We start from the raw sequence: 15,426 nt of genomic DNA on the forward strand, positions 1-15,426 counted from the left end.
TTTTATCTAGAGCATAATTAATACTTCCACGTTTTATGGAAAATGTGACGTTCACTTATGCCTGACAAAGACAAAAAACTGCTTCCGTGCATTCCATGAGTAAGAAAGACAAAGACATTGTTACATAGTTTGTTTACTTTGTGTGTGTGTGTGTGGTTGTGGTGTGTGTGTAGGTGTAGGTGTGTGTGTGTGTGTGTGTGTGTGTAGGTGTATGGTTGTCAGCCCCTGTTCCATGAAGTTACTTTGAGTCAACATTGTTATTGTTACTGTGAATAAATAAAACATTGTTTTTTCAATGTTATATTACTCTGTTATTGTTATCTTAGTATGGACCATTATGCCTTGTAGCAACCCTTGGATTTCAAGAAGAGAGTCTCGACAGGCGCTTAAGTTTCCTTTATTTTGCTTGAATCACAGCATAAACGTCGTTCATTTATTTCACCTCATAGCGCCGTGTAAACTGAATAAAATACAAACAAGATATCAGTCACTCCATACAAATCACACCAACCATATATAAGCCATACAAACAAACATACCTCGCTGCGCTGACCAAGGACTGCAAAACATGGATTGTCTTACTCTGTTGTTAAACACAGGCGTCAATATTTCTTTTAACAATGCAAACCCGCAATACACCACAACTAGGCTGCCTTTGCAAACGGCGACGTCTCATTACGCCCACCTGTGACACCTTTACCTTTATAGGCATTCCACCCCGTGCAATCCACGGCATCCCCAGCAGGACAAATCCAATCACATAAATACAAAACGCACACAAACATGCACAGAACACAAATACATCAACACACAAAACCAAAATCAATAAATCCAGTGAATTTAAACCAATGATCCTGGTCAGTTACATGCCTGCTGTAGCAAATTTGCAACATACCAAATTTACCACAAATAGACCATATTGCCTGTTGTTGCAAAATAGCAACATATCAAAATTTCTATTAATTTTTTGTGCAAAAGTGAAATTAATAATCTCAACAATATTTACCATCTACTTAAAGGCAAAAACACATGAAACATTTTTTCATATACAGCTACATAAATTCAGGCTTTAAGGGGTTAATTAGCTAAATAGGTCAATCAGGTTTTAGAAAAGGTAAAACACAACGTGTGATACAGAATCCCCAGGACTGGTATACGGAAACCTTGAATTAAACAAAGTCATTACTAATTTTGCTTACCCTCTTACAGATTGGACTTTCTGATTAATCTCCTGTTGTGCTGACACACACATGCTGTTCACATGTCGCAGACACTGCCCTATGCAAACGTATAGTGGCTTTGCTTTTTCAAACTGCACATTTTTCTCAGCTCAGTGTGCCAGTTGTTCCCCCTGTGCACAGCTGTACTGAAACTGAACAGTGCTGGCACAAACCTTGGACAATCGTAAGTTTATAATAATCACACTAGATGAATGATCTAATTTAATGCACTTCTTCTTCTTCTTCTTCTTCTTCTTCTTTCAGCTATTCCCTTTCAGGGGTCGCCACAGCGGATCAGACTCCTCCATCTGGCCCTGTCCTGAGTGTCCTCCACTGACACCCCAGCCACTCTGATGTCCTCTACCACTGCATCCATAAACCTCCTCTTAGGTCTACCTCTCCTCCTCTTGCCTGGAAGTTCCATCCTCAAGACCCTCCTACCAATATACCTCTCCTCCCTCCTCTGTACATGTCCAAACCATCTCAATCTCACCTCTCTAACTTTATCTCCAAAACATGCTACATGTGCTGATCCTCTAATAAACTCCTTTCTGATCCTATCCTTCCTCATCACTCCAAATGAGAATCTCAACATCTTCATCTCAGACACCTCTGTCTCCCTCATCTGTCTCTTTCTCAGTGCCACTGTCTCCAGTCCATACAACATAGCAGGTCTCACTACTGTCCTATAGATCTTTCCTTTCATTCTAGCCGACACCCTTCTATCACAGATCACCCCAAACACTTTATGCCATCCACACCACCCTGCCTGCACTCTCTTCATTACCTCTCTTTCATTTCCTCCATTACTCTGTACCCTCGACCCTAAGTAGGTAAACTCGTCAACCTTCACCAAATCAACTCCTTGTAACGGGACCTGTCCACTGTCTACCTCTCCTCTAAGCCTAGCTTCCACTACTCTTTTCCAGATAGATTTTGAGGCTGTGACTGATCAACTTTATTCCCCTCTAATTACTACAGCTCTGAACGTCACCCTTATTCTTGAAAATCGGCACCATTATGCTTCGTCTTCACTCCTCATGCATCTTCTGACCTTCCAAGATTCTGTTAAATAACCCAGTCAAGAACTCCACTGCTGTCTCTCCCAAACATTTCCATGCCTCCACTGGAATATCATCAGGTCCAACTGCCTTACCACACTTCATTCTCTGAATTGCAGCCCTTACTTCCTCCTTGCTCACCTGAGGCACTTCCTGATTCACAACCTCTACCTCTTCTAACCTTCTTTCCCTTTCATTCTCTTGATTCATCAGCTCCTCAAAATACTCCTTTCACCTTCCCAAGACACTCTCCTCACCAGACAACACATTTCCATCTTTATCCTTTATCATCCTAACCTGCTGCACATCCTGCCCATCACAGTTTCTCTGTCTGGCCAATCTGTACAGATCCTTTTCCCCTTCCTTAGTGTCCAACTTCTCATACAGCTTGCTATATGCCTTCTCTTTAGCTTCTGCCACTGCTCTCTTTGCCTTGCGACACATCTCCTTGTACCTCTGTCTACTTTCTTCATCTCGCTGAAAATCCCAATTCTTTTTAGCCAACCGCTTTCCTCTCAAACTTTCCTGAACTTCCTCATTCCACCACCACGACTCCTTGTCTATCTTCCTCTGTCCTGAGGTCAAGTACCTTCCTAGCCACATCCCTCACTGCATTTGAAGTTTCATGCCAGGTATCCAGAACACCACCACCATTACCCAGTACCTGCCTCACCTCATCCCTGAATTTTACACCACAGTCCTCATCCTTTAACTTCCACCACCTGATCTTAGGTTCCGCTCTCACTCTCTTCCTCTTCTTCACCTCCAACATCATCCTACATATCACCATCCTATGCTGTTTAGCTACGCTCTCCCCGGGTAACACCTTGCAATCACTAACCTCTTTCAGGTTTCGTCTCCTACAGAGGATATAGTCGACCTGTGTGCATCTTCCACCACTCTTATGTTACCCTGTGCTCTTCCTTTATCTTAAAGTAAGTGTTAACTACAGCCATCCTTTTAGCAAAATCTACCACCATTTGTCCTTCCATATTCCTTACATTAACACCATATCTACCCAACACCTCCTCATCATCACTGTTCCCTCCACCAACATGTCCATTTGAATCTGCTCCAATAACCACTCTCTTCATTAGGAACCTGCAAAACAACTTCATCTAACTCTCTCCAGAATTCTTCTTTCTCCTCCACATCACAACCTACCTGAGGAGCATAAGTACTGATGACATTCATCATCACCCCATCGATCTCCAACTTTACACAGATCACCCTGTCACTTACTCGCTTTACCTCCACTACACTCTTACTAAATTCATCCTTCAGGATTACCCCTACTCCATTTCTCTTCCTGTCTACACCATGATAGAAGAGTTTGAAGCCACCACCAATGCTCCTGGCCTTGCTCCCCTTCCACTTGGTCTCCTGTACACACAGTATATCTATCTTCCTTCTGTCCATCGCATCAGCTAGCTCTCTCCCTTGACCTGTCATAGAGCCCACATTCAACGTACCAACTCTAACCTCCACTTTCCTGCTCTGCCTCCTCTCCTTCAGCTTCAGAACCCTCTTCCCCCTCTCTTCCTCGTCCCAACAGTAGTCCAATTTCCGCTAATGCCCTGCCTCGACCGACCCGGTATGGAATTTCTGTTTTTGATCCGCATCATTTGATTTGGCGCAGTTTTTACACCGGATGCCCTTCCTGACGCAACCCTCCCTATTTATCCAGGCTTAGGACCGGCACTAAAATACACTGGTGTGTGCACCCTAGTGGCTAGCTTATCTAATTTAATGCAATGCACTGCCTGAATTAAATTACAGCAACTTTTGTCCATATTATTAGGGTGTAAAGCCAGGAGCAATCAACAACATGGTGATCACAAAACCTGTGCCAAATGGAACATCTCAAGGTGGAGTTAGGTATGGTGCTTAATTACTTCTAATTAGACATGCAATTGTGCAGTTTAGCTGCTCTATCACAAATGTATAGTTACAATTAACTTTAATTTAAATATTCTAATTTAATATTAAACTAAATGCTTATAGTTTGGGATATTGTCTGTACTTGAATTTGTAGGAGTGGACTCTACAGGGGCATGGTGACCACTGTAGGCATGGCATCCCACAAGCCAGCTGTGCAGTGTGCATTTGGTATGGTGCAGGAAGGCAGTGGTCTGTCATATCAGCAGCCTGTTTTACCATCACGACACATCACTCTCCACCCTGATGTGCCATCAACCCCACTTCTTCCTCTAAAAGACCACCACCTTGATGCACCCACCTGTGCTTTTGTGTGCACTGAACAGGAACTCTTTCACCTGAAGTCTTTGGAGGTGTCACTTGATATGGCTCACAGAATTGAGATGTCAACTCTGGCACAAGCCTAGAGTAACAGCGTCACGTTTTAGTGAGGTGTGCCATGTCAGAGGGCATAGCTCTGCAGAGTCCCTTGCTGAACGCATCATCAGAGGTACCAGACGGACGGCTGAAATGAAGAGAGGTCTAGAGATGGAGTCCGGAGCAGCATCTGAGTATTGCAGGATACTCAATGTAAATCACACACCATGTGGCCTCATCATCCACCCAGATGCTCCCTGGCTTGGTGCAGCCCCTGATGGTGTCGTATTTGACCCCACTGAATACCCCCAGTTTGGCTTGGTCGAGATTAAATGCCCTAATGTGAAGAATTACATTGACTGTAAGTATCTGTATATGGAGTACGGATGTTCAAAACTAAAAAAAGACATGCGTATTACTGGCAGATTCAAATGTCAGTTACTAATCAGCGGGCTTCACTGGTGTGATTGTGGTGTGGGCTAAGGAGGATTTTTTTTTTGTGGAGCGTGTTTATATGAATGCAGATGTACAGAGACAAATTCGTGAGAAGACAGACTTATTTTACTTCTACACATATATGACAAAATATCTGTCATTGAAATGTTCTATACAGAATCTTTTTTAAATCAAATGTTCCCTTATTTAACAGTATTTGAGCTTTTCTTAAACAGCACAATGTGTTTTTGATGTAAAGAACCTGGAAATATGAAAAAAGTTTATGAAAAAAATATTTACAGTTACAAATGTAAATGTTACAAATTATTCATATGTAATTAATTATTGTTTGATTAATAAAAATAAGAGCTTTATTTTAACCCATGACTTAACTAGTGCTTTGTTTTGATAGTTTGACAACAGGCATGCCACTGTAAATAACTGGTTATTGTTTACTGTGTGGGGAAAAGGAAATTATGCCATCAAACAACTTTTGTTTGGTTCTCCTTATTACACGTTCTACGCGTACACCAAGTCGGGCTATGGATTGCGTTTCAGATACCTGGTATGCAGGCATCTGACTTTGCTTTGACAAAAATGGTGGGCAGTAGACTTTGCACTTAACACAATCAGTAATTAGGAAGCCCTTGCCAATCATCACTGCCATTTCTTCTGTGAGCAACTTGGCCAATCCTGATTGTTTGAATAACTCTTTGTCACTGACTGACCCAGCGTAAAGTGAGGAGACAAATGTCACTGCACCGTGTGGGGCGATGCCAACTAGGCCCTTCATGGTGCAGTGAGACTTGTATGCGGAGTACATCTCACTTTGTAGGAGTTGTGATGATGGTGTCTGACACCTGAGCTCAGTGCAGTCCAAGATAACCCGAGTTACAGGGATGGCTGGAGCCTCGTCGGAGGAAGGTGGCCTCAGACGCGCTGGGAAGCCTGTCCGGAAGCGTCTGCCTTGATGTTGGTCATAGGCTTGGTGGGCGTGCGTGGGACGCTCCGGGAGCTAGCTCATCGCGGGAGGGAGGGGTTCCGAGGCCACCGTGGGAGTGCTGGACTGGCCAACGCTCAGGCACAGAACGTCCTGTTCCTGCTTCTTCTTCCTGGCGTTGTACCTGTAACAGAAATGCAACGCAGCCTATGAGTAATCAGCCTGTATAGCTCACAGTGTCAATGAGATCAATTTCAAACCAAAAAGACTTAAAGGTGGGTAAACTCACCACTGGGTCAGTGTCCTCTGATTCAGCTCAAAGAGCTGTATTCTGGTCCGGGCCACGAGGCCAGGGCTGCCCAGGACTACGCCCCTGTTGACGCCGTAGTCCCTCATGATGGCAGCCCACCTGTTCACCCTGACGCCGGCGATGGTCTGCCCACCAGGGTGAAGGCGACAAAGCGCCGGGGCAAATGGCCTCGACGAGGCGGCTCACCCTGGGCCACTGAGCAGGCCCGCTGCCTTGTCCGAGGAAGCAGCTGCAGACAGACACAGACCGAAATCAGTGACACGGATACAAGCCAAACTAGAAAAGCCCGAAGGATACTGGATTACTGAATGTTCGCCTACCGCTTCAGACTCTCTGTCCCAGCGACAACAGACGTCTAGGAAAGACTGCTTTTGGACAGTCGGTTTCTGTGACGTGGCGGGCAGACAGCACTGCCTTTGTCGCTCTCTGGCAGTTTGTCCCAGAGTGCAAGGATGCCGTCTACCCTCTGCTGTGTCACAAAAGCCATACATAGGAGATTACATACGTTAAACATACAGATGTTTCCTTACTAAGAGTGGAAGCGAGGTCTTCGCTTCCTGGTCTTGTCAAACTGACCTACAGAAGCTTATTTTAAACATCCTGTATCCTGCAGGCACTTAGAATATGGGAAAGAGCAGACAATCATTTTCTCCGACACTCTTGATAATAAGCAATTTGATTAATACTGTGACGGGCAGGGTGAGCGAAATAAAATGGAAGCGATCACGCCAAGTCTCAGGGAAAATGGAAGGTTTAATAGAAAAGTGCGCAAACCAAAAACCCGTGACTTTGATCCGAATTAAGGATATAATAACCAGCGGTCAACTGGTACAAAAGACAAGACATATATAGGCAAACAAACGACCCTCAGGTGAGACGGATCACGGGCTCCGCCCACCCGAGGGACACACACAACGCAACGATACAGGACAGCTGCCGCTGTAGACGGGGGCGACCAGCAGTGGGCCCGCCGTACTGTGACAAATACTACAATGTGAGCAAAATATAACGTGATTAACATAAGAAATTTGGTTAATACTTTAAGGCTAGTCAAATTCTATAAGGATTATAAAAAGCTGTTTGATTAGAATATATGAGCTTTCATTCTTGAGCATTGTGGTTAAAATATACCTTAGCATTCTTTTACAAATAAAATTCTCCAACAATACTACTAGTCATCTTGGAGAGTTATGTTAATAAAGTTGATAAATCATTTTACAGGGGGGAAAAACCCAGAAATTTGTGTTTTCACAGAAGAATAAAATAATAAAAAATCGTATGAGTTTTTAAATGACAAACATTTTTAACAACCAATTTACATTAGCTAAACAGCACTGTGCGCATGCTCACTACGCGGTCAACGTTTGTTGCTTAGTAAGCGATGCTAACTTCCGTCTTGTATCTTCAAATGTTTGATATATGATATTTTCTTTCAAAACGGCGAAATTTGATTCTTTATTAAACTAATGGTATAAATTAAAAAGTAATCTTATTGTGGTATTTATTATTTCATTTTATTATCAATATATTTTTTTTCAAAGATAAATTTATTTTTTTTTAAGTAAGAAGAGGTTTTCCCGTAGGTCAGTGGATTGCATGTTGCGCTACGAACCGATTGCCCACTCAGTGGGGGGTTCGTAATCTGACCTTGACGCTGCCGTGTACACGCCGGACCGCCAGGTAAAGTATAAGCGTAATAAGTTACTCCAGTGCCAACGTCGGCAGTTGAAAAAAGCCGTGGTCCAGACCTACTGCAAAACCATCCTTTTATTTTATACTAATTGCTTTCCTTTCAACTTCATGCTTACGCCCCTTGAACAAAGGACACTAAATCTTTCACAAATTTACATTTATGCAAAATCCACACAGAGCAGCCCAGACCGAGAATCGAACCCAGACCGCCTTGTTGTGAGGCGAAAGTGCTAACCACTACACCACCGTGCCGCCTCCTTCAGCTCACCTACTTTTAAAAGCGATGCACTCTGCCGTTACGCGCCTCCGTTACTTCTCCTTCATCGAGCCTGTGCGAGTTCGCCACGTTTACTCTGCTCGTCCGTCACAAACGTTTGCAGTTTGTCAACTTGGCTTTTTCCCCACCATACTGCACAAAGGGTGATACTATCCCGCTCCCATATTCGCACTTGGACTCAATGACAACATTTTAAACCAAACCAAACTCAATAAAGCATTTTCCTTACAACTCTGGGGGGGAGAAAAGCATGAATGAAACCAAAGACATTGCTTATGTAGCGCACGCAGTTTGTTTCAGTATAGGAAAAATACACATTAGATGGCCTGTATTTGCGATCGCTTCAGAACCTGGATCTAAAGCAAAAAAATTTATGCCTCGTCATACATACACAAATACGAAGGTAATGAAAATTTTATCTCATATTTTAGGTTGGCCCATGAAATAATCTAGTTAGTTAATGCTAGCAAGGATAACTACATTAGTGTTAGCTGTGCTGGTTTGTCCTGTTGACAAGTGGATTCGTATGTTGAAGCTGCAACTTGGCTGTTGTTCAATGATCTTAACTTCTAGGCATGCATTGCATTAAAATAACGCTTGATATCTTCACCCTGTTATAATGGTCAGAATTGCTAACACAGCTCAACAGCATGAAAATATTGCTAATGTGTCTACAGTCTACTATCTAGGGTTAGATATGTAGCTGTCTAATGTGCTATCTGTGCAGTTGTTTTAAATGTTATTTTTTATTCAGTGTCGAATAGGGACCGGTGTTCTGTCGAGTTGTGCTGCTTATTAATATTTTACATGGTGAGCATATCTCGATAGGCTGATATCATACATCAAATAATGCTTTCCTTATCAAATCATGCTTTCAGTACATACCCATATTTTTTTTCTGTGCGCACTGTATGGACAAGGGAAGTGTGGATTAAAATCTATTATAGCTTCCTTATTAATATTTTACATGGTGAGCATATCTTGATAGGCTGATATCTTACATCAAATAATGCTTTCCTTATCAAATCATGCTTTCAGTACAGACCCATATATTTTTTACATCAATACTAACTCTGTGCGCACTGTATGGACAAGGGAAGTGTGGATTAAAATCTATTATAGCTTCCTTATTAATATTTTACATGGTGAGCATATCTCGATAGGCTGATATCATACATCAAATAATGCTTTCCTTATCAAATCATGCTTTCAGTACAGACCCATATATTTTTTACATCAATACTAACTCTGTGCGCACTGTATGGACAAGGGAAGCGTGGATTAAAATCTATTATAGCTTCCTTATTAATATTTTACATAGTGAGCACATCTCGATAGGCTGATATCATACATCAAATAATGTTTTCCTTATCAAATCATGCTTTCAGTACAGACCCATATTTTTGTTACATCACTACTAACTCTGTGCGCACTGTATGGACAAGGGAAGCGTGGATTAAAATCTATTATAGCTTCCTTATTTATATTTTACATGGTGAGCATATCTCGATAGGCTGATATCATACATCAAATAATGCTTTCCTTATCAAATCATGCTTTCAGTACAGACCCATATATATTTTTTACATCACTACTAACTCTGTGCGCACTGTATGGACAAGGGAAGCATGGATTAAAATCTATTATAGCTTCCTTATTTATATTTTACATGGTGAGCATATCTCGATAGGCTGATATCATACATCAAATAATGCTTTCCTTATCAAATCATGCTTTCAGTACAGACCCATATTTTTTTTTTACATCACTACTAACTGTGCGCACTGTATGGACAAGGGAAGTGTGGATTAAAATCTATTATAGCTTCCTTATTAATATTTTACATGGTGAGCACATCTCGATAGGCTGATATCATACATCAAATAATGTTTTCCTTATCAAATCATCCTTTCAGTACAGACCCATATTTTTGTTACATCACTACTAACTCTGTGCGCACTGTATGGACAAGGGAAGTATGGATTAAAATCTATTATAGCTTCCTTATTACAGGGTTCCCACCGGTCCTTGAAATCCTTGAAAGTTTGTGAATCTGAAAAAATAAGTTCAAGGCCCTGGAAAGTTTTTGAAAACAGGCATAAAAGACAGCCGTCCTTGACGGTCCTTGAATATTTTAGAGGGTTTGAAATTTCACATGGATGAAGACCGCGGTCACAGAATAATAGGGCACAGTTGGTAAGGAAGTCAATATTTACAAAAGATTGCTATGAAAAAGATTGCCATGATGTTTTAAATTTCTCATCCTTTGTTGAAAAAATATGATCTGATATGAGTTGTTATAAAGATTTAAAGAAAGCCTGCAAAGTGATTCCTTTAAGATTTTATATTCAGAGTTGACTGTTTCGATGCCCATGTTAAAAGTGAATGACTGTTGAGTTCAATTGTAATAACAAGATTATCACTGATGGTATGAGACAAAAGATATAATAGATATTCTTTCAAGAAACATCCTAATACAAATTATAAAACCACAAAGGCTTGTCAAATGGCTCATGTCTTCTAAAGTAAAAGAGACTCATTTCAAAATAATAAATAAGATATATCCTGTAGCCATGTTTCTTGAAAGAAGAGTTAAACTTGATGTGGATTAATGGACCTTTTTTAAGTCAGAAGATGAATCCCAGGAGCATTTGTTTTTCCATCTCAATCTTTACAAAGTTTTTGCATGGACACTAGAAACTGGATTAATCTCAAACTTCTTTCTTTTGATACCATTATACTTCAGTTCGAATTTCTCTGATTCCATAAATTCACTACCATAAGTGGAGTGGTTAAAAGGCTGTTCTCTTTATGAATGAATATTATTCTTTATTAAGTAGATTTAAAAACTATGCTAGAATCATCTCACGCCAGATTTCTATAGAAATCTATAGTTCTAATCTCATTATATGGCTTTGCTCCTCTGTTTTATGTATGTACTGTATGTGTATATGCATATGTGTATTATTGTTATTATTATTATTATTTGTCTACTGTCAACGTGTCATTATTTTGCCAGCACAAGTTCATTTAAAATTACATTGATTCTACAGGGCCTATGCTGACTTTTACTTGGCAAAGTTTGGTCATTCTCCTGTAGAGAAATTTGTTTGTTTGTTCAGCACCGAAAGCAAGTGTTTCCTGTAGGTAGTTGTTGATCCTTCAACAACTATAGCCATTTTATGTGAATGTCGCCATCTCAGATGTGCATTGCTAAATTGCCAGTCATGCACAGAAAATTTCAGGATGCATGGCTTGAAATGACATTCAGTCTTTTGAATTTGCGTTGTATTAACATCGTTTTTTGATAACATATTCAGGGGTAAGAGTAGGTAAATGCTGGCAGGTGCAGTCCTTGAATTTGAGGAAGTTGGTCCTGGAAAGTCATTGAAAGGTCCTTGAATTTTATGTTAACCAAGGTGTGGGAACCCTGTTATTAATATTTTACATGGTGAGCATATCTCGATAGGCTGATATCTTACATCAAATAATGCTTTCCTTATCAAATCATGCTTTCAGTACAGACCCATATTTTTTTTTTACATCACTACTAACTGTGCGCACTGTATGGACAAGGGAAGTGTGGATTAAAATCTATTATAGCTTCCTTATTAATATTTTACATGGTGAGCACATCTCGATAGGCTGATATCATACATCAAATAATGTTTTCCTTATCAAATCATGCTTTCAGTACAGACCCATATTTTTTTTTACATCACTACTAACTCTGTGCGCACTGTATGGACAAGGGAAGCGTGGATTAAAATCTATTATAGCTTCCTTATTAATATTTTACATGGTGAGCATATCTCGATAGGCTGATATCATACATCAAATAATGCTTTCCTTATCAAATCATGCTTTCAGTACAGACCCATATATTTTTTTTACATCACTACTAACTCTGTGCGCACTGTATGGACAAGGGAAGTGTGGATTAAAATCTATTATAGCTTCCTTATTAATATTTTACATGGTGAGCATATCTCGATAGGCTGATATCTTACATCAAATAATGCTTTCCTTATCAAATCATGCTTTCAGTACATGTGTTTATGTACATGTGTTTCAGTACATGTGTTTCAGCTTTCAGCCGTGTGTTTATGTTGTCTACGTCTAGTCGTAGACAGGATCTCCGTCGGTGTGGTTGTGTCTGAGTGTGTTCATCAGTCTCACCTGTGGCTCATCTCGTGAACACTCGGCGCTTATGTGGTTTGTCTATTTAATGTGCGTTCGCGCAGTGTCCCGTGCTCGTCTTTGTTAGTCATTTATGTCAGTCTTATACGTTCATGTGTGTAAGCTATACGTGCGCTGTCTGGACTATTTTTGTATTAAATAAAATAACATTTGTGGAAGACCATTGGACTCATGCCTCGTCTGTCTCCCTGCGCCCAGCGTCACACCCATCTTTGTTTTTTTTTTACATCGCTACTAACTCTGTGTGCACTGTATGGACAAGGGAAACATGGATATGCAGTTTATTAGAACTTCTTTATTAGAACTTGTATATAAACCAAGCACAACACTAACTTTTTACAACAGTAACATTTTTTGCACACATATGTAAGACTAGTGTCTTTGTTGTATTCGGCACATTCAACATGTGCCCACCTACTGCAGAAATCACACTGCACCTACCCCCAAAAAAAGCCATTAGGTACATATTAGTACTAATACTACTCCAGTTGTCTAATAATACAAAGTATGCTTATGTTATACATTACCATTTCAATCATGCTCTTGTCTGCATCAGATTCCAGCAAGGAGCACACCACACAGTAATCATCTGCATTCCCTAGAAACAATGATTTTAGTATGGTTTTAAACTGTGCTATGTCCTATGATAGTGTTGTATTGTGTTTGCTGTCTACTCCGCTCCAGACTCCGTTCCAGACTCCGCTCCAGACTCCGCTCCAGACTCCGCTCCAGACTCCGCTCCAGACTCCATTTCACCCTGCACTATATAAGGCCCTTCCCGGTGCCTCCCAGCGAGACATTTTTGCTCCTTGGTGGTGTTGGTGTTAGTTATTAGTATTCTGCATTTGTACCTCATCTTAGAACTCTGGTTTTTGACTGCTTCGAACTTGTTTATGCTTTTTGCCTTTGCCCCTGTTGGATTGTCTGCCGGTTGTACATTTTGTAAATATTCTATGTGTTGTTGGTGTTCTGGTAAGTAGGGAGTGGCTGCCATTTTGTTTTGGGATTTGGGTTTGTTTGTATGGTTTTTTGTTAGGGAGTTAGGGTAGTACTGTATGTTTGTTTTCTGTTAGAGTAATTAGTGTTTGGTTTATTTTATAGTTCAGTTCTGTTTGTTATGTTGGCCTGGGCCACTCCTGAAGCTGAGACCAGTTACGTGTATGTATATATCTTGTAAATTACAATTTCTGTATAATACACCTTTAACCACCCACTCCTGTTGTCCCATCATCACTAACATTCGCACTGCTGTTCACATACACCACTGTTACGGTCCTCACGCCTAGACAGGCCGTAACAGAATTGGGGGCTCGTCCTCCTTTCTTTTGGCTCTTTGTTTGCTGCTTCTTTTGGTTTTGGCTGGTGGGTTTTGTTCTTTGTGGGTGGGGGTGTGTGTGTGTATGTAAAATGCCGGACTTTGACCTTACCCAGTTCACTGTTTATCCGACTCTTGAACAGTTTGATGATTGCCGCAAGGTTGACTTATTGTTGGTGGCTGATTTCTTTAGTGTGGATGTGCCTCGTTTGGCTCCCAAGAGAGAGATTAAGAGGATTTTGGAGGCACAGTTGGTTAAGGACGGGATCTTGCCAGACCGAGACAAATCGCCTGGTGTTGCACCGAGTTTGGCTTGCTCACTGGGGGCTAGGACTCGGCACTTGTAAAGCTGCTTTGTGACAACAACTGTTGTAAAAAGCGCTATATAAATAAAATTTGATTGATTGATTGGTTTATGCTTTTTGCCTTTGCCCCTGTTGGATTGTCTGCCGGTTGTACATTTTGTAAATATTCTATGTGTTGTTGGTGTTCTGGTAAGTAGGGAGTGGCTGCCATTTTGTTTTGGGATTTGGGTTTGTTTGTATGGTTTTTTGTTAGGGAGTTAGGGTAGTACTGTATGTTTGTTTTCTGTTAGAGTAATTAGTGTTTGGTTTATTTTATAGTTCAGTTCTGTTTGTTATGTTGGCCTGGGCCACTCCTGAAGCTGAGACCAGTTACGTGTATGTATATATCTTGTAAATTACAATTTCTGTATAATACACCTTTAACCACCCACTCCTGTTGTCCCATCATCACTAACATTCGCACTGCTGTTCACATACACCACTGTTACGGTCCTCACGCCTAGACAGGCCGTAACAGAATTGGGGGCTCGTCCTCCTTTCTTTTGGCTCTTTGTTTGCTGCTTCTTTTGGTTTTGGCTGGTGGGTTTTGTTCTTTGTGGGTGGGGGTGTGTGTGTGTATGTAAAATGCCGGACTTTGACCTTACCCAGTTCACTGTTTATCCGACTCTTGAACAGTTTGATGATTGCCGCAAGGTTGACTTATTGTTGGTGGCTGATTTCTTTAGTGTGGATGTGCCTCGTTTGGCTCCCAAGAGAGAGATTAAGAGGATTTTGGAGGCACAGTTGGTTAAGGACGGGATCTTGCCAGACCGAGACAAATCGCCTGGTGTTGCACCGAGTTTGGCCCAGGGGCTGGAAGCAGCGGAGGCTGTAACCGACTTCATGGCTAGGCCCAGCATGGAACCTGGTGTTTACCGTTCTCATGAGGTGGATCCTGTGCTAGCAGTGAAACTGAAGGAGCTAGAGCTGGAAATTAAGATACAGGAACGCGAGGCAGAGCTACTCAGAGTCAGGGGGTTGCAAGTGGAGGCTGACAAAGAGATTACCCTGAAGAGGTTGAGTATGGGCTTGGAGAAACCTATACCTTATCCTCGGAAGGTAACCTCACCAGCACCAGCTCCCCTTTCTCACGTGAGTTCACCAGTCCCTATGCCTCGTTCCTCACGTACATCTACAAGTCCAGCAAGCCCAACCGTGAGTACTGCTTTTGATGTCAGTAGACATATTGGCCTAGTTCCTGTGTTCAGGGAAAATGAGGTAGATGCCTATTTCCCCATTTTTGAGCGCATAGCCACCACACTTAGTTGGCCACAGAGTCTTTGGTCGCTGCTGCTACAGTGTAAACTTGTAGGAAAAGCGCAGGAAGTGTGTTCCTC

General features: G+C 41.4%; 2 long non-coding RNA genes across 2 annotated transcripts; one reads left to right on the plus strand and one right to left on the minus strand.

Annotated features, from left to right (window-relative positions):
• Positions 1-1,652: 1,652 nt before the first annotated feature.
• LOC143501930 (uncharacterized) lies at positions 1,653-5,282 on the plus strand. The gene is made up of 3 exons (XR_013127022.1): positions 1,653-3,995; positions 4,083-4,159; positions 4,317-5,282. It is a non-coding gene; the product is annotated as an uncharacterized LOC143501930 (long non-coding RNA).
• A 584-nt stretch (positions 5,283-5,866) lies between these two features.
• On the minus strand, positions 5,867-13,047 carry LOC143501931 (uncharacterized). Its single transcript, XR_013127023.1, has 4 exons — positions 12,958-13,047; positions 6,582-6,727; positions 6,241-6,490; positions 5,867-6,135 (listed from the first exon to the last, which is right to left on the minus strand). It is a non-coding gene; the product is annotated as an uncharacterized LOC143501931 (long non-coding RNA).
• Positions 13,048-15,426: the final 2,379 nt, after the last annotated feature.

The sequence above is a fragment of the Brachyhypopomus gauderio genome, unplaced genomic scaffold (assembly GCF_052324685.1).
Source record: "Brachyhypopomus gauderio isolate BG-103 unplaced genomic scaffold, BGAUD_0.2 sc179, whole genome shotgun sequence".
NCBI classification, from domain to species: domain Eukaryota; kingdom Metazoa; phylum Chordata; class Actinopteri; order Gymnotiformes; family Hypopomidae; genus Brachyhypopomus; species Brachyhypopomus gauderio.